General features: G+C 37.3%; 1 pseudogene across 1 annotated transcript; it reads right to left on the bottom strand.

Moving 5' to 3' along the window:
• Positions 1-11,839: 11,839 nt before the first annotated feature.
• LOC143637355 (LOB domain-containing protein 30 pseudogene) lies at positions 11,840-18,347 on the bottom strand (annotated as a pseudogene). Its single transcript, XR_013154414.1, has 2 exons — positions 17,977-18,347; positions 11,840-12,223 (listed from the first exon to the last, which is right to left on the bottom strand). The product of XR_013154414.1 is annotated as an LOB domain-containing protein 30 pseudogene (transcript).
• Between the last annotated feature and the right edge of the window lie 670 nt (positions 18,348-19,017).

Raw genomic sequence — 19,017 nt, 5'->3', positions numbered from 1 at the left:
CAATGTGTGTCAATTTGATTCCCTGCAGTGACCTCCACCAATTTTTTTTGCGGTTTCCAATTCACCTAACCCACCCATACCCAAAACCCCCAATCGGATCCGGCCACCACCACCATCGGAATCTTTCGCCTCTACCTCCACCACCACCGGATCCGGCCACCTCCAACCCATCCACCACCACTGATTTGTCCCAGATCCAGCAAAGAGAAAAAACGTCCCAGATCTAGCGAACAAGGATGGTTGTTGTTAATTAGGGTTTCGATTGGTGCGGTTAATTAGGATTGCAGCGGCTTTATAACAATCATGTCGTCTTCCTCGCCGGAGAAGATGACCGGAGATGGTGCCGGATTTAAGAAGAAAGTGAGTTGGTTTTTGGTGGCTAAGTGGTGGTGTTGGTGTGGAGACAGGGAGGGAGAGGAGTAGAGAGAGAGAGAGAGAATACGGGAAGAGAGAGAGAGAGTATCACTTTATATATATTATTATTATTTATTTTTACAATAATATATTTGAAAAAGACCAATATGCCCTCACATGCTTCTCACGTGAGGGTATTTAACTGAGTTTTTCTAACCCAGTTAGCGTAAAGGACATAATGTGTAGGAAAATAATGTTTAAAGGATACCGCCTGCAAGGAAACTAAAAAAAGGACACGAACCGTAATTTGGCTTTTTTTAAAGGATAAAATTTGTAATTCTGTCGTGAAAAAAAAGGGTTTTTCAATTTGATGGAAATTAGAAAGGGTAACTAAGTAATTTCATATGAAAGTGGGGAAATATGTAATTAATTTGAAAGGTTGGATAAATATGTAATAAATCCTCTTAGTAAGAGGGATATATGTAAAAATCCCAATTAGTTTTGTTACCATTACATGGGACTATACCAAATAATAATTAAAAAGAACCATAGGAGTTCACAGTGTTTTACTAGCAAACGCACTTGGTTTAACTTAATTTAGCAACAACATGGAGTTCAACATAACCATCATTTTCACAATAAGTTCAAACTTCAAAATCTTGGTACTTTAACAATGGATAGGACGGTTTTTAGATTTAGAACCAGAGCGTTATCTACTCTTGCCAATTTATCTAGCCATTACAATTTACAACACAAACGGTCCAATGGTTACACTTAAATGCAATAATTGTTAACTTATTCGAGAAAACTTATATACTTAATGGCAATTTATTAATCTTATGAGCATTTGTTGGTTTTGAGTTCAATTTAACATTGAAGGACTCTTTAAACAAAATGCATACGAATTTGTGTGTGGGATCTTGAAAAAATGGAGAATATATATGTGAAGAAACACTAAGTGACCCCGACAGATTACGGATAATCTAGGGTTAAGTAGATGTTTCCCACGAGGGTTAGGTCCGGCAAAGATGGTTATTCTTCTGATGACCTGCAAAACAGACACCGTGAGCTCGTCACTGAGAAGGGGGGGGGGGGTACCTCCTTGTGACCACCCTCCGGCGTGAGAATCAGACTAGATTGTTCTGAATATAAGTGTATATTAAGAGAAATAGCTAGATAAGATAATATCAGATGATATGTGATGATATAAGATAATATATGATAATGATACCGTTCCAAGGTGTTGGAGTATTTATAGCCGAAGGTAGGTTTCCAAGCAGGTACGGCCAGCTGTGTAATATTCCTTTTCCACCAACTACAGGCTACGCACATGCCACGATGGGAGTTGGTGAGTTGGCAGCGGCTGATAGTGACATGGCCAGCTGTGTACTATTCCTTTTTCACCAACCATGGGCTGTGTACGTGCCATGATAGGAGTTGGTGGGTAGGCAGCGGCTGATAGTGACATTTTGTACTAGAGCGTGCTCCTCCTCGTACTGTTGTCGGTGAGCTGTCACCCTGTGATTGGTTCATGGGCTGCTTTGGTCAGATCTTGTCTATTTTGTCCATACCTTGGCAGGTATAGTACAAAAGATCTTCCAGAAGCGTACGGACTGGCTCATTTGGGCGGGAGTATTCCCGCCTTGCTCATTCCTTCTTCAGGTGACATTACTGAATTATTAAGAGTTAGTACATTGTGCGTGTAGCCTTACTATTAGTGCGGGTAGCCTTCCCTGATGGCTTGTATCCGCAGCTGCGGGAACAGGCGGGGTACTTTACCATTGGGAGGCTTTTCCTGCGGGAACAGCTGGCGTGCTGCGCGTAAGGTCTTCATCTCTCTGAGCATGGTGGGTCCTGCGGAACCAGTTGGTCTTTGCGCAGACGTCCCTCTTCAAGGTGAGTCTTGCGGGTCCAACTGGGCTCTGCTGGGACCTACCTCTTCAAGTCCCCCCAGTCCATTGTTCTTCTCATGAATTGTTAATAAGTGAGGTGAACTTTTGGACTTAAGCAAGGGGTTTTGAAAATGGTTTTTAGTTTTAAGGTTTTCCGTGGGGATTCTTCCCGCGGTTTTCCTAATGTCACGTGCAGAAATTCCCGACTTTTCTGCTTGATCTTTGGGTATGATGCGGGTAGGTGTGTAACCTCCTCGCAAGTCAGGAGCGTTGAGTTTCACTTGTGTAGATTCTCCACGAGGTTTTGGTAGTTTTAGACATAGTGATCAATTATGTTAAACAACCAATTCCATCTTGGAGCTTCAAACAATCTAGTTCTCAACGTTCCCGCTATGTGGGGATGTTATTTCCCTTTCCACAAGCATGGCCCAGAAGATCCTTCTTGGTTTCAATTCCCTGCAAGTGCTAAGTATGTGAAGGGTTTCGCCTTGACACTGTACCCGCACTCGTCTTATAGTTTCTTGATTTCCAAGGTATTCTTGGCTTCAATTCCCTGCAGGTGCTAAGTATGTGAAGGGTTTCGCCTTGACACTGTACCCGCACTTGTCTTACGGTTTCTTGGTTACCAAGGTATTCTTGGCTTCAATTCCCTGCAGGTGCTAAGTATGTGAAGGGTTTCGTCTTGACACTGTACCCGCACTTGTCTTACGGTTTCTTGCTTTCCAAGGTAAGGGAGTATATTCCCTCTTATTTTTGAATCTTTGAATCTTTTTGAATCTTTGTTTCACGCATATTTTAGTTTAACTTAGCAATTTTCCAAGTGTTTTGAATAAGTTAACATTTCGACGCGTGGTTGTCAATAGGTTAGTGTTCAGTTTCCTCTATCATGATTGTGCGGGTAGGACCGTCACTTTCATTTAGTGGGATGACCAAACTTCACCTATAACTGACCTGCGTGAAGGTTTTCCTCATCTTTTTAGAAATTTTCTAGGTGTTTTGAATAAGTTAACCTTTCGACGCGTGGTTGTCAATAGGTTAATGTCCAGTTTTTTCTATCATGATTGTGCGGGTAGGACCGTCACTTTCATTTAGTGGGATGACCAAACTTCACCTATAACTGACCTGCGTGAGGGTTTTCCTCATCTTTTCCTTAGAAATTTTTACTGTTTTTTGTGTTTATGCGGGTTTTGCCGCCTTCCACACGCAACGACTTACTTCCCCACTTATTTATGCGGTGAATACCGGCATATCAGTGTGGTCAGATCATAAGTATAAATGTAAGGCCATCAGCGTCAATGTGATAAGGAGAATCATTTCCATTAGAAGTGGCTCTAGGCCTTTTCTTTACAAGTTTGGAATTGATCTACATGCAGCCTGTGTAATTGAGCTCCCTTCCATGTTCTTGGGATGTGGGTGTCATCGAGCCTTTCGAGCCGATATGCACCTGGTTCGGAATCTCGTTGTTTACGCAGTATGTAGTCTCCAACATTGAAGCTGCAGTTTCATCCGTGTTTTCCCCAACTGGGGTTCTACACGCATTAGCCTGCTTAGCGTCCATTACGCCACGAGGTGAGTGAGTTTCCCATTTCTGACGAATGCTTCGACGACGTCCTTCAAGGATACGCATTCCTCCGTGGTGTGGCCTTTTGTCCTGTGGAAGTCACAGGATTTGCTTTTATCAGCGTTTAGACGCTGTCGGATTATTAGAGCCTCTGGCCATGGGAGCCTCTCGGTGGCAAATATCTCGGTGACGCTTTTGGTGAGTGGCGTCCATCTGAAGTTCCGGTTCGACGACTGCATGTTATCCTTTCCGCCTAACCGAGGGTGCGAGCCGGATGAGGTGTCAAAGTTTACCCTTGACTGCCAAATACCAAGCTTCCTCTTTTTGTTTTGTCGGGCGGTAAGGACGTTGTTTTTTCTTGTTTTTTGAGTGTAGAGGTTTGTGCTCTGGGGAAGATCTCTACCCAGTTGCTTTTCCGTTTCCGCGAAGTGTTTAGCTGCTGTCATGATGGCATCCCACGTGGATGGCATGCCATCTTTACCCGTCAAGGTGCGGATGAGCTCTGGGTCTTCCGCGCCCTGGATGAAAGCAGCGCGAACAAGATCTTCGCTAATAGTGCCCAGACTTAGCTTCTTTGAATTGAAGCGCGTGATGAAGTCTAGTAAAGACTCATCTTCCTCTCGGATGCAGTTGAGGATCGTCCATTGCTCTTCGGTATACTTTCTTTGTTGACTGAAGTGTTGGCTGAACTTCTGCTGGAAGTCTGCCCAATCGTAGATGTGGTGGACCGGTAGACGGTCAAACCACGCTCTGGCTGCCCCAACAAGCGTCATTTGGAACATGTAACACCACGTGGGTTCCGTCCAATTGCTGACGGTCGCCCCCCGCTATGAATCTGTTCAAATGATCGTCTGGGTCAGATATACCATCATATGTGCCTATGTTGGACATTTGTTTGGCACTTTTCGGGGCAATTGCTTCCGCAATGTCCCTTGCAAATTTGGACGTTCCCGTATTTGCAACAGTTGGTCTAAAGGTTTTGGAGAAGTCACGTGAGTTTCCTCCCGCGTTCCTTGGTTTGAAGGTTTCTCCAAAATTCCTTCTCGGTTGGAAGTCTGTTTCCTTGCGCTTCCCTTTCGCCCTATGACGAGGGTTTGCGTCACTGTCGGACTCCTCCCAATCATCGTCCAAGTACTCGCACTCATTGCTCATGTTGAGCTGTTGTCGAGTGCTTCCGAATTCGTCAGCCTGTTGGAGTGAACGTAAGCGTTCATCCAACTCAGCTTGGAATTCCTTCTGACGTGCTTCCGCCCATGCTTTAACTTGATCAAGTGTTTGGCGGGGGAGCTTCGTCTGTCTCTCCAACTGGGTATCGGTGAATCTCAGTGAAGGATTGTTTACTGCACTTGCCCCGGCTTGGGTAACCGAGGTAGTGTTCGTAAAAATTGTATACTCGCCGGTGTTCCCCCCAGTAGCTGGGGTTGTGGTTACCGGAGTTTCTTGGTCACTCGTTGGCATTGGCATCGGAGTAACCTTAACCATCTTTCCAGAGGTTTTGAAAAAACTGAAAAGAATTAGTTCTAGCTTTTATGCACGGATGGCGCCAATGAAGAAACACTAAGTGACCCCGACAGATTACGGATAATCTTAGGGTTAAGTAGATGTTTCCCACGAGGGTTAGGTCAGGCAAAGATGGTTATTCTTCTGATGACCTGCAAAACAGACACCGTGAGCTCGTCACTGAGAAGGGGGGGGGGTACCTCCTTGTGACCACCCTCCGGCGTGAGAATCAGACTAGATTGCTCTGAATATAAGTGTATATTAAGAGAAATAGCTAGATAAGATAATATCAGATGATATGTGATGATATAAGATAATATATGATAATGATACCGTTCCAAGGTGTTGGAGTATTTATAGCCGAAGGTAGGTTTCCAAGCAGGTACGGCCAGCTGTATAATATTCCTTTTCCACCAACTACAGGCTACGCACATGCCACGATGGGAGTTGGTGAGTAGGCAGCGGCTGATAGTGACATGGCCGGCTGTGTACTATTCCTTTTTCACCAACCATGGGCTGTGTACGTGCCATGATGGGAGTTGGTGGGTAGGCAGCGGCTGATAGTGACATTTTGTACTAGAGCGTGCTCCTCCTCGTACTGTTGTCGGTGAGCTGTCACCCTGTGATTGGTTCATGGGCTGCTTTGGTCAGATCTTGTCTATTTTGTCCATACCTTGGCAGGTATAGTACAAAAGATCTTCCAGAAGCGTAAGGACTGGCTCATTTGGGCGGGAGTATTCCCGCCTTGCTCATTCCTTCTTCATGTGACATTACTGAATTATTAAGAGTTAGTACCTTGTGCGTGTAGCCTTACTATTAGTGCGGGTAGCCTTCCCTGATGGCTTGTATCCGCAGCTGCGGGAACAGGCGGGGTACTTTACCATTGGGAGGCTTTTCCTGCGGGAACAGCTGGCGTACTGCGCGTAAGGTCTTCATCTCTCTGAGCATGGTGGGTCCTGCGGAACCAGTTGGTCTTTGCGCAGACGTCCCTCTTCAAGGTGAGTCTTGCGGGTCCAACTGGGCTCTGCTGGGACCTACCTCTTCAATATGCATGTAGAGTTTGTGACTTTTAGAGGAAATGATTCAAATATATGTGCGATCAGTCAGTTGTGGGCCTCGCTACAAAACTCGAGCAACGGTCTTGTTAGCATTACTTTAAATGTTAATATTCTTTCATCTTACACTGTTAGGATCCATAAACAGAACTTATTGCCCCAATTATTAATTATTATTGTTAGGAGAAAACGAGCAGAGCCAAGCCAAGCTCGAGCTCTATTTCTACAAAACTCGAGCAACGGTCTTGTTAGCATTACTTTAAATGTTAATATTCTTTCATCTTACACTGTTAAGATCCATAATCAGAACTTATTGCCCCAATTATTAATTATTATTGTTAGGAGAAAACGAGCAGAGCCAAGCCAAGCTCGAGCTCTATTTCTAATGTTTAAGCTTGAATCGTGAGTAGTTTTTCAAGATCCAGCTCGGCTCGGCCCTTTTAGTATTTTTTAAGTAATGTATACACATTTATTATAACTTTTTATATATGTTTTAGTTATTTTTATCATTGTTTCATACACAATAATACTAATTATTAAATAAAAAAATATATATTACAAAAAATGAAAATATATAAATAGCTTATTAGGCTTGTTAGCCATTATGAGATCGATAAGTGAAGCTCAAGCTTGAGCTCATTTATTAAGCAAACTTAATTTTAGACTCAAACTCATTTAACCTCAGCGTGATTTAAGCTTTTAGCGAGCCAATCATGTTGTAAGTTTATTTATTATTTATTAAATAAGTTTACCCTGAAGTTTTAATCATTATTTTAGTATGCAAAAATCCACCAATAATTTATCCTTAACAAAGGGCCAACATATTTCATTGATGCCTCATATTATTAAGAACAAATTTCAGCACTTGTAGTTAATTTTCAAATTTGACCACTTTACAATCTTTAGTTTAGTTAAAATTAACATTTATTAGCACTAGAATAGGCCATTTGACTTTTCATATCTATCAAGAATTTGATCAAATTAACAATTGACAAATGGTAGTCAACTTTTACCACCACTATTGTGCCTGCAGTTAATTTGTATAGAAATATCATGTTTTCAAGCGGGATTGGTACACCGGGTATAGGATTGTGAGAAACTTTTACCAGAATTAGCTCGCTAAGTTTTCTTATAATTTTCAATATACCCCTCGTGAAGGAAATTATTTTTCCTAAAGAAGAGTGTGAAGCTGCAATTGGTTCGTTAGTGCGTGTACAATCTCTGAAGCTGCTTTTGGTGCATTGGATCAGCCAGTCAGTGCACTTGAGAACTCACCTTTGTTTACTTAAAGGTAATTTACCAAATGACTAAAATACCCTTCAAAAGTAATTGTTTAATATATAATGGAATTCTGGTTTAATTGTGAAGAAAGTGGTTGAATGCAGTGTTAAGAAACTTGGTGGTTACAAAACTGCATCACTTTACTATAAATACAAACTTAGAAGTAGTTAAGGTTTGTTTATTTTGTTCGTTTACAATTTCGGGTTCTGTGCGCACCGTCGTCTGGTGACGCATGTACCGACACTTATTACGCGTTCAATGCCAGGTTATGCGGTAGTATTGCCTAGGTACCCATGTTTTCACAAAACATGGTGTAACCCTCGCACAAAAAACAACATCCAACAAATCATATGCACATGCGGCATTGATAGCCCATTACACATCAAACCAAACACTACAAATCAATACAAGGGGATAATTTGTGCGAACCAGCAGCAAACGCGCGGGCACTTATGCTAGTAAATATATATGCATCTAAATTTTAATTGGATGCAATCAAATAGTTTGACATACACTAATCCGTCAAATTGATAGTCTTTCTGATTTTCAAAAGTTGTGACATAAAGGGCTTACAACGATTGTTAACCAGCAGTTGGGTTGGGTTGGGTTGGGTTGGTTTGTTGCTGGTCCGTAAGGGGAAGAAGGCCGACTAGTAGTGGCCCTGCGTTAATGAGCCACAAACATAATGGTAAACTATAATATCAACATTACTCGAAAACTAGAAGTGATTTACCCGTGCGTTGCACAGTAAATCGGCCAGCAAAACCCGGGTGCTGTAGTGACGAATCAACACGAATTCAGTCAATAATAGCTACGTCCGTTACAGTGTTGGAACTAAAACAAAATGGAAACAAAAAAAATAATAATAAAAGTTGAGGTAGTCCAATGAGGTAGCGTCGGTTGGTCTCGGACGACAGCAGCTAGTCGACGCGAAATTAGTCAGTATTAACACGTTCGTTATCGTACTGGAACTAAAACAAAACGAAAAAAAAAAAAGTAACATGAGCCAATGGGGTGACGACACGGTCGGTCCCTGACGCTGAGCAGTGACTCTAGGACACTCGTATAACATATTATAATTTTTTTTTCTTACCATATTCAAAACAATGTTTATTTGGTCGGTAAACCCAAGTGTTGGTAAAACCTGATCACTGAAACGTCGAGTCGACTCGTATTCGGGTGTTTGTGGTGGTGAGTCAGTAAAACCGGGGCGCTGGTAAAAAACCAAGCTTTTTGGCGGTGCGTCAACGCGAATTTCATAGATTTCATTTACATTTGTTACGGTATCGGAACTAAAATAAAGTTGGCAAAACCCGAGCGTTGTCGGTACTAGACGTTGCGCGATGAGTCGGTAAAAACCCGAGCATTGTTAGCCCCAGACGTTGTGACGGTAAATCGACACGATTTCAGCCAAAAACAAAAAACATAATGGTTGTTACAAATCTAGAAAAGAAACAAAAAGAAAAAAGCATTTAACCAATAAAAAAATTAAAACCAAAATTTTGCACCAACTAAAAAATAAAAAAACAAACATATTTTGAAAGGCGCCAAAAAAACAATAAAATAATCAAAAATGAATCTTGTGGCACCGACATGTCTACTTTACTTCTATACGAAACATTTAGTCGACTCGTATTCGGGCGTTGTGGTGGTGAGTCGGTAAAACCGGGGCACTGGTAAAAAACCGAGCTTTTCGGCGGTGTGTCAACGCGAATTTCATAGATTTCGTTTACATTTGTTACAGTATCAGAACTAAAATAAAGTTTGGCAAAACCCGGACGCTAGTAAAACCAAAGCGTTGTCGGTACTGGACGTGGCAATATAAGTCGGTAAAACCCGAGCATTGTTAACTCCGGACGTTGTGGCGGTAAATCAACACGATTTCAGTAAAAAAACATAACGGTTGTTACGAATCTAGGAAAAGAAACAAAAAGCATTTAACCAACAAAAAAATTAAAAGCAAAATTTGGCACCAATTAAAAAATAAAAAAACAAATATTTTTGAAAGGCCCAAAAAAAACACAATAAAATAATCAAAATTGAGTCTTGTGGCGCCAATCTTTCTACTTTACTCAGATTAGATAATAAATGATCTGCTGCAAACATTTTATATTTAAAAAAAGAGAAAATTACTGTTTGAGTCCTTATGGTTTGAGGGCGAAGTCACATTGAGTCCCCGAAAAAAAAATGAACTGATTGAATCCATGTGGTTCCAAACGTGACCCAAATGAGTCCCTCCATTAACTTTCCTCCGTTAGCACTGTTAAAATTAGGTGCAAAACTAGTCTTTTCACTCTTTAAAATATTATAAAGAAAAAAATAAAAAAAGAATAACCTTTCTTGCGCAGGTTATCACCAAAGATCCCAAGATCCAAGTCTGTGTATCCCTCCTAGCCTCAAATCATTGCAGACACATGGTAGTCGCCCTGTTTCCTACACACATCACTCCTACCCTCCTCTTTCTCTTTCACCATTTCACTACTACTACTTTTCTTTTACCCACACACACTCTCTCTCCTCTCTAAAACCACAACACACACAGATTCTTACAAGTTGGAAAGAAGAAGCAAATTACCTGTGACTGGACTAACTCCTCTATGTGCAATATATTCACACACTTACATTATATAACAACAACTATATATATAATACAGAGGGGGAGAAATTGCCTTCTAGAGAGAGAGAGAGATATATGGAAATGATGCGTGACGGCGGATCGGACGGCGGCGGGAGGAGGAAGCCGTCGTGGAGAGAGAAGGAGAATAATCGGAGGAGAGAGAGGAGACGAAGAGCTATTGCGGGCTGAGAGGTTATTCTTTTTTATTTTTTTCTTTATAATCTTTTAAGGAGTGAAAAGACTAGTTTGCCCCTAATTTTAATAGTGCTAACGGAGGAAAGTTAATGGAGGGACTCATTTGGGTCACGTTTGGAACCACAGGGATTCAACCAGTTCATTTTTTTTTCGGGGACTCAATGTTACTCCGCCCTCAAACCATAGGGACTCAAACAGTAATTTTCTCTTACAAAAATAAATGATATATTCTTTAAAGAATTAAACTCCTATCCTGGGATTCAAACCAAACAAAGAACCAAACTGAAACCGTTTGAATCTGAACCAAATTATATATTTGGTTTTCTGATTGGTTTTACATTTTAATCAATTCAACTCAATTTAACTTAACCAGGAAAGTGAATTCATATAATAAAAGAAATCAAACCTGTTAAACTAGTAGTTTGCCACTTCAGTTTTATATCTTTTATTTTCTATAGCTTGTGTTTATATTCTAATACTTTGTTACTTTTTATATATGTGGCTGGTGACGTTTTTCAAATGGCTTTGGGCTTAGAACCTTCTGGAGATACGGGCTTATCTTGGAAGCTACTTAGGAACTTTGGGCTAGGGTTGGAAACTTGTTGGAGTTGCTGGCCCACTTCATTCTTATGTTATATAATAAGCAAGGGTCTGCATTCTTGGCTGCAGCCGATATATTTTGCCACTACCCTAAAAACTTTTTGGTTAATATATTCTACCAGAAGGACACACAGCTTCTTACAATTCCTTCTGGTTCTTATTCATCTGTCAAGTTTTTGTTCACTCTATTAATCTTAACCTACTGTTCGTGTATTGTTCTTCGTGTGTTGCAAAGAACATATTGTCTGGTGTGTAATTTCGGATCTGAGTTGAAAGTAATAAGAATTTGGTTTAAGTTTTTTTGACAAAACCGAGCAACCAATAACCAAAACCGATGGACACCTTCTTTGTTTAAAAAAATGAGTTTTTCGTTTCAAAACCTAAACCAATCCAAGTTCAAATTGAGTTTCCAGTTTGGTGTTTAACACATTGAATTTGGTTAGGTTTCAGCTTTGAAAAATATATTCCAAACCAAGGAAACCGAAACCCAAATTCATGAACGAACACACTTTGGGCCAAAAGTTGCCAGAATAATATTTTGAAAAAGTGGTCATAGTAATATTCAAGAATGAAGGTATGATTGCATGAATACTAAGAATAATTCATGCAAGATACCATTAATTAAAAATTTTAAACCATGCAAATGGGAAATATATCAAATTTAATGATACCATGCATGCAATTATTAAGATAATTCGCCCATCCAAACTCCCACAAAATAACAAAAACCATGTCTTGGATTATGTCTTAGCCAAAATCACTAAAAAGAAATAAAACTCTCATCTTACTGCCGCAAAGATGATCCTTCACTTTTGCATGCTCCTGCACTCACATTACCTCGCCTCTGCATAAGCTCCCTAGCCAGCTCTTGAAACTCACCACTTCCGCCCTGTGCTTGCGGCAGGTCAGGGGCGGCCCCATAGCTCATGAACTGGCGGGGATCCATCGGCCTCATTTGTGGTTGCATGGTCCATGAGGCCGGTGGAACCATTGGCTCAACAAGCAATGACATGTCATAGGCTCCAAGGTACGGTGAGGCGGCGCTAAGGTTGCTGACGGGTACCCCAGGTGGAGGAGTTGCTTGTTGCGGTGGCGGAGGGGTTGGTCCTTCACGGGCTGCAGCTAGGTGGGCTTGACAGTAAGAGAGCTCAGCTTGTAAATTCACCACCTGTTTCAATAAATGAAATTTTACACTTTAACTATAAAATCGATAATATATATATAGGCTTTGGATCAAATACAAATGAAATTAACGTGCTAAACGTGAGAATCAATTGGAGTAACTATATATACAAGTAGAGTAATTATGTAATTACATCATAGAGTAATTACGTAATTACTCTATAATGTAATTACATAATTACTCTACTTGATTATCATGTTTAGCATGTAATTTCATTTGTACGTTAACTTCCCCTATATATATATATATAGTTTTGCAATAAACTAGTTTAAAATTATTATGTAAACTATATAAAAGCAGATAAAAAAATGATAATATGAACTATGTAATTTCCCCCAAGGTATCAATTATTCTCTAAGGGAGAACTCATTGCTGCATAAAAAAATGTTTTATGTATAGAGGAACTCTAGTTACGAATTCCATTAAACATGCATTAAAAACACAATGTTTTAAAAACCAGTTTTTGAACCTTACTTGGTCGGGCTAAGAAATGATACAACTAATTGTACTAGGCAGTTCAACCGGGTTAATTAGTTAATTCTATAACTCTATAAAAATATAACTTCAAAATAATCCAAAATTATATGATATCACGGCATAGAAAAGGTCGCTAGGTTGAAACTTGGATTTCATGGTATACGAAATACCACTAAGTTAAAACTATCAATAAGAGGCAAAATATGAATAGCTAAAAGTCTTTGGTCTAAAGTTTAAACAATACTGAAATTTGCCTTCGATACCGGTACTGAACTGAATATTTCGGTACCAGTACCGGCTCATCCCTAGCTTAAAGCAGCACGGCGATATAAATTGATAATACTAGCAATTCAAATTACAAACCGTTAGCCTAATTTACCAGACTAAAACGTACCAAACTTGCCTAGCATCCAGTTTAACCGGTTTTTAAAACATAGAATAAGCGCGTTAACACGTTAACAATTACCCTTGTTAATATTGGAGAAATCAAACAATTTCATTGACCCAAAGTTGGTCAAATTACTATTTACATAGCATCCAATGCTTCAAAGAGCTTTCTTTCATTTGACCATGAATTATGGACAAGATGCCAATATTGGTTATGGGTCCTCTTAGTTGAAAAGTTGTAAATTAACTTAATAGGGCATATAAATGACCTCTATCACATTTAAATATTCAATCAAATTACAAAACAAGATATATATTATATTGCACACACCCGTTATTCTAACTTTATCACGTTCAAATCAAAACTAAATTCGTGTCTACTCTAATGAGGGTTATTGTTCCTTTTTCCCCAACAGTCATCGTCTACTCCAATGATTTAAGGTTTGGCAGCCGATTGATGACACAACTAATGACACCGATATAATCGTGTAAGATGAGGCTTTGTGTCAGTGTGTCAAGTAATCAGATTAAAATGTGTAGTAATTTGATTTGAAAATTTGACCTAGGATTACGTTAGTAACTAACTTACATGCTAGTACTATGATGTATATGCCTTTTCTCTTACTAAAGACCAACCTGTATCAGATTTAGAAGAAAAATTTATATGTATCTCAGAAAAAAATGGGACCAAGGGGCATCGTATATAATATTTGCTTAGAGGTAATGGAGAAGGAAAAAAGTTGCATTGATTTTGTATTTTGCCGTGAAAGTTGAGGGAAGGCCTTGGGTTCAAGTCCAACCTGTTACAAAATAGGGGTTTTCTCATTTATGGTTGGGCCAATGAGCTTTCTCACTTATGACAAGTTTTCTACTGAGTGTGGTATCCAGTACTCAGGGAACGATAATGATCGGATCAGCAAGTGAGCCGTAAATGATCCATATGACCCCTTACAAAAAAAAATTTGCTAAATTTTTAATGGACAGGAAAAAAGAAAATCATGAGTGAACACAAAAGGCCGACAGTCTCCTTGAAATAGAGAGGAAATAGGTTTTTAGTTGACATGGAAGCCGACCAAATTAAGCTATAGTCATTATTCAATAAAAACACTTCCTTTTTGGCTTTTCCCATTGGTTTCATCATCTAATTATTCACAAATTAATAAACTATTCGTATTGGAAGCATTTATTAGCTAGTTTCTTTCGTCACTAGGGTTCGTTGGTGGTCTATTGACAAAGATAAAATCTTTAAAACAAGAGGTTATGAGATCTTGGATTCAACTCCCCAGATAAGATATATTTAACTTTAAAAAAAAAAATAGTTTCTACCTTCTGTTAGTGAAGAACAAGTCAGAAATCAAAATTTCAAATTAATTTGTCAATCAATCATATTTTGTTTTTTAAAAATGATCAGCTAATCCTTATAAAAAGATAACAAAAAGAAATCCTTTAAATACTAAACATACTGATAATTTTATACAAACTTTTATCACACTTACACAAAAGTACTACAACTGTTGTGCCACTTAATTTGCACATATCAACTCTATGCCTATAAACGAATTAAACATTCAGTGAAATGTTTATGAATTATTTAGCGAGCAGTTCGTTTATTTAATAAACAAACAAATATGAACAAAATATTTGTGTTTGTTTAATTAAGCAAACGAACAGACATGAACACAAGTTTTGTTCGTTCGTTATGTTTTTTGAATGTTCGTTATTTATTTTCGTTTATCTATGTCCGTTTATCTTTGTTTACATATTAAATAGAAAATAATTAAATATTATCTGGATAAGTCATATAATTGATGTTTTATATTTGTTCGTTAATGTTCATTTAAGTGTTAATTTATGTTTGTTTGTGATCATTTACGTTTATTCATATATGTTCATTTACGTTTGTTTATATATGTTCATTTATATTTGTTCAATTATGTTCGTGAATTATTCGTTTAGATTTTAAAAACGAACGAATATGAACACAGATACTTGTCCAATTAAGTGTCCCTCCAGACCTGTAAACGACCTGAATGTTCAATGAACTGTTCACTTATGTTAGTTTATTTAATAAACGAACGAAATGAACAAAAAATTTGTGTTCATTTAATTAAACGAACAAATATGAACACATGTTCCTTTCGTTCATTTATGTTTATTAACGTTCATTTATTTATGTTTGTTTATGTCTATCTGTTTATGTTCATTTATGTATTAACAGAAAATAATTAAATATTATCTGGATAGGTAATTTGTTTAAATGTTTTATATTTGTTAATTTGTGTTCATTTAGGTTCATTTATGTTCATTTACATACATTTTTTTGATATATATTCGTTTCTTGTTGTTCAATTATGTTCGTTTAGATTTTAACAAACGAACATAAACAAAAACAAATGCCCTTTTTAAATAAACGAACATAAACACAAATATTTGTTCGATCAAGTATCCGTGTTGTTTTAAAGTTAAATGAACGAACACGAACATGCCCTTGTTCGTGTTCATTTGATTCATTTACAGACTTTCAACATTCACATTGATGAATACATCGGTCTCAATCTCTAAGGTCTGCCGATTTTATTTATGTTCTTTTGTGTTTATGAACCATTTATGAATACACTAATTTCCTTAATGAATTGAACACGAACATAAAATCTCGCTTGCTAAGTGTTTGTGAACACTTTATTTTCTTAACGAACGAACATGAACAAGGCCTTATTGGTGTTTGTTCGGTTCGTTTACAGCCTAAGTGTTCGTGTTTGTGTTCATGATCGTTCAAAATTAAATAAACGAACACGACATGTCATTGTTCGTGTTCGTTCGATTCATTTACAAACCTATCTACTCCCACTGATTAGACATGAACGTAAAAATACTATCGTTTGTACGTCAGTGACGCAATTTTCTTATTCTGATTAGCTTTTTCTCGCTAAAATAAATATGTGATGACCAAACAGATAAGTTAAAAGTAAAAATGTTATATCTTCATACGTATTTTATTTTGTATAATAATTAATAACTGGATCAAATATACTTGTCTTGCTAACCTGTGAACTCTAGGAAGCAAATGGAAAATACCTACAGTGACATTTTCATATATGATTACCGTTAGTAGAGTAATTATACTATTACAAGTTTTAAACCAGCATAATAATGGTTACTGTATGTAACGTAATTACATTATTTACGATAATACACCATGTTTTTGTTTCTCTTTTGCCTGTACGCTTCGCACCGAAATATCGATTAGTACAGGCCCTCGACTATTATTAGAAAATATATAAAATATTATAAACTATAACTGTAATAATTTATCTGTTGATGTCTAATGTCTGAAGGCAATCCAAATATGATGTGATAATAAGAATTTGACATATGACACATGACAACCAGAAACCTTAAAGTTTACTCAACATGACATATATTCAAAACAAAAGAAATATATTTTGGGTAGATCCCCATATAAAGATTGACCTTCAAATATGGTTTGTACACCTCAATAATTGTTATTTTATAATATATTTTACTTATTGATTTTATTTAAAGAGAAATATTGATAATTTTGTAAGTATTGAAAATAAAAACTACTATTTACTTCTTATATTTAGAGTAATATAGTTGTATATTTTCTCTCTCTTTTCAATTAGTATTTTATGAAACCTCTCATAAGAAATTTCGTGTAACAATTCAAATGGCAAGTAAGCGAGAATCGTAACGTATTAAGTTAAAAAGAATGTTATGATTTCACATGTATGTGTCAGGATGTCGTGTTATCCGACACACAATATTTCCTTGTCTCTTTACTTGTACACTAAATTTTAATTGAAATAATAATTTCACATAATCATGGGATTATGCAAATTAATGTTCGACCACTTACGTTAGAAAAATATAATCAAAGCTATTTATTATATTTTTTGAAAGCCAAAGATAAAAATAAATTGAATGCCAGAATTATATTTTTTAAATTTAGATGCTCTATGTAAGAAGCAGTAAATGCTTTTAAATATGATCATTATACATAAATTTTGTTTAGATATGCATCATAATTAGTACTAAGCACTCAAGATTACTAAATTGGAGAATCAAACATCAAACAGATTTTGTTTTTTTGTGATTTTGCCAAATTGGAAAAAAAGATAATAAAGCAACTTTGATTCAAGAACAATTGATAACTATACTAATTAAAGATAAATGAAACTAACTACAAACTGTAATTGAATTCTAAAAATAAGCATAGTTAAACTCTTGTGAAATTATAACTCAAAAAATAAAATCAAGACTTTATTTATTTGTAGGCATCGTAAGGGAAAAAAAACTTATTTTCTAAATATAAATATATATAATTTCACATTAGTGTAATTTGATTTAATGAATAGGTATATTATTATTGTTATTATTATTATTGTTATTATTATTATTATAAAGGCTAAAATACAAAATTTAATTTGAAGTGTAGAAACACGAATATTTTAAAAGGTTCGTAACGGAAAATATATTAATTGCGATGTCTCATGGTCTATAAATGTAACGTATAAAGGTCGACAAAAACGACAAGTTTATCAAACATAACGGCAAACAGTAACCCGGAAATTATGGTTTGATTCCATATCCTGTGTGTTGGAAGAAAGACATGATGTCGTATTGTTTACCAATGTAGCAAAAATTATTAAATTTTAAACCATATTTGCATCTTCAGCAAAATTTATAATACGGACAAGTAACATTCTTATCGTATGAACATCAATAAAATATGATACCTTATTATTAAAAAAAAAAGACAATAATAATAATAATTAAAAACCTATACAATTTAATTAATTATGCATTAAGCATAGTAGTATTATAATTTTGTAAGAAAGAAATGATAAAATTACCTGCTGTTGAAGAGCAAAGATGTGAGAAACACATCCAAAGACAGGATCCCTAAGCCTTGCCTGCGCTTCATAGCAAACAGTCACCACCGCATCATGGCGCCTATGAACCGGAATATGACCGAGGAGCTTTGAGACGTTACTCGCCCCGAAAACTTTGTGCACGGCAGCAAAATGGGCAGCACCTTGATCAGAATCAAAATAGGGTGCAAAAGCACACCCTGGATTACATTTCCTCCTTAAAAACTTGCAAGCACCACACGGCCCACCGCCACCAACACCACCACCGCCGCCGCCTCCGCCGCCAGTACCATTGTTTCCACCACCAGGACCGATGGTGGTGATAGTGGTGGGATTCGAACTCATTTTGATGTGGGTTTGATGATTAGGGTTTGTGGGTAGAGAGAGAGATAGAGGATTGAAAGCTAATTTAAGATGAGAATTAAAGGGTTTATAAGAAGAAATTAAAAACGTTGAAGGCACGACAGGATGTAAATCCCAAATTAGACATCTTGCGTGAAGCAAACATACCACATAGCCACCTTCTTCATCTTGTGATCTTGGTTACATAAGTCTCATGCTCTCTCTCTACATATATATATAGATACTCTCTCTCCTCTCTCTTATATATATATATATGTATGTATGTATATATGTATGTATATGTTTCGATGATTGATGAGAACTGATAAGCATATGTACATAGACCCAAGATTGCTTTACAACCTAAAGATGTTATTAAAGTTCACTTTAAGCCTTTATGTTTACAAGTATTACAATTTGCACCTTGTACTTTAATTATGATTAATAATGCTCCACCAACTTTGTTAGAAGCGTCAATAATAGGAACTCAAATATTAAACCTTTTGCTCACGTGACACTATTAAACCAACGGGTACCACTGACATACACTTCCCTCAATAATCCGGTTGTCAGTTGGTGATAGTGGTTACTGAGGAAAACATGTCTATGATACTCCAACCGTAATACGAGTGTGAGTATTGCCTTTTTCAAGGGATTATCAAAGGACCTTATCAAGGGTTC

Source organism: Bidens hawaiensis, unplaced genomic scaffold (genome assembly GCF_021521415.1).
Source record: "Bidens hawaiensis isolate Kalapana, Puna unplaced genomic scaffold, B.hawaiensis_p1.1 tig00008220_1, whole genome shotgun sequence".
Classification (NCBI taxonomy): Eukaryota; Viridiplantae; Streptophyta; class Magnoliopsida; order Asterales; family Asteraceae; genus Bidens; species Bidens hawaiensis.
The sequence above is the reverse complement of the archived record's forward strand: the minus strand, read 5'-3'. Positions and strand labels throughout refer to the sequence as shown.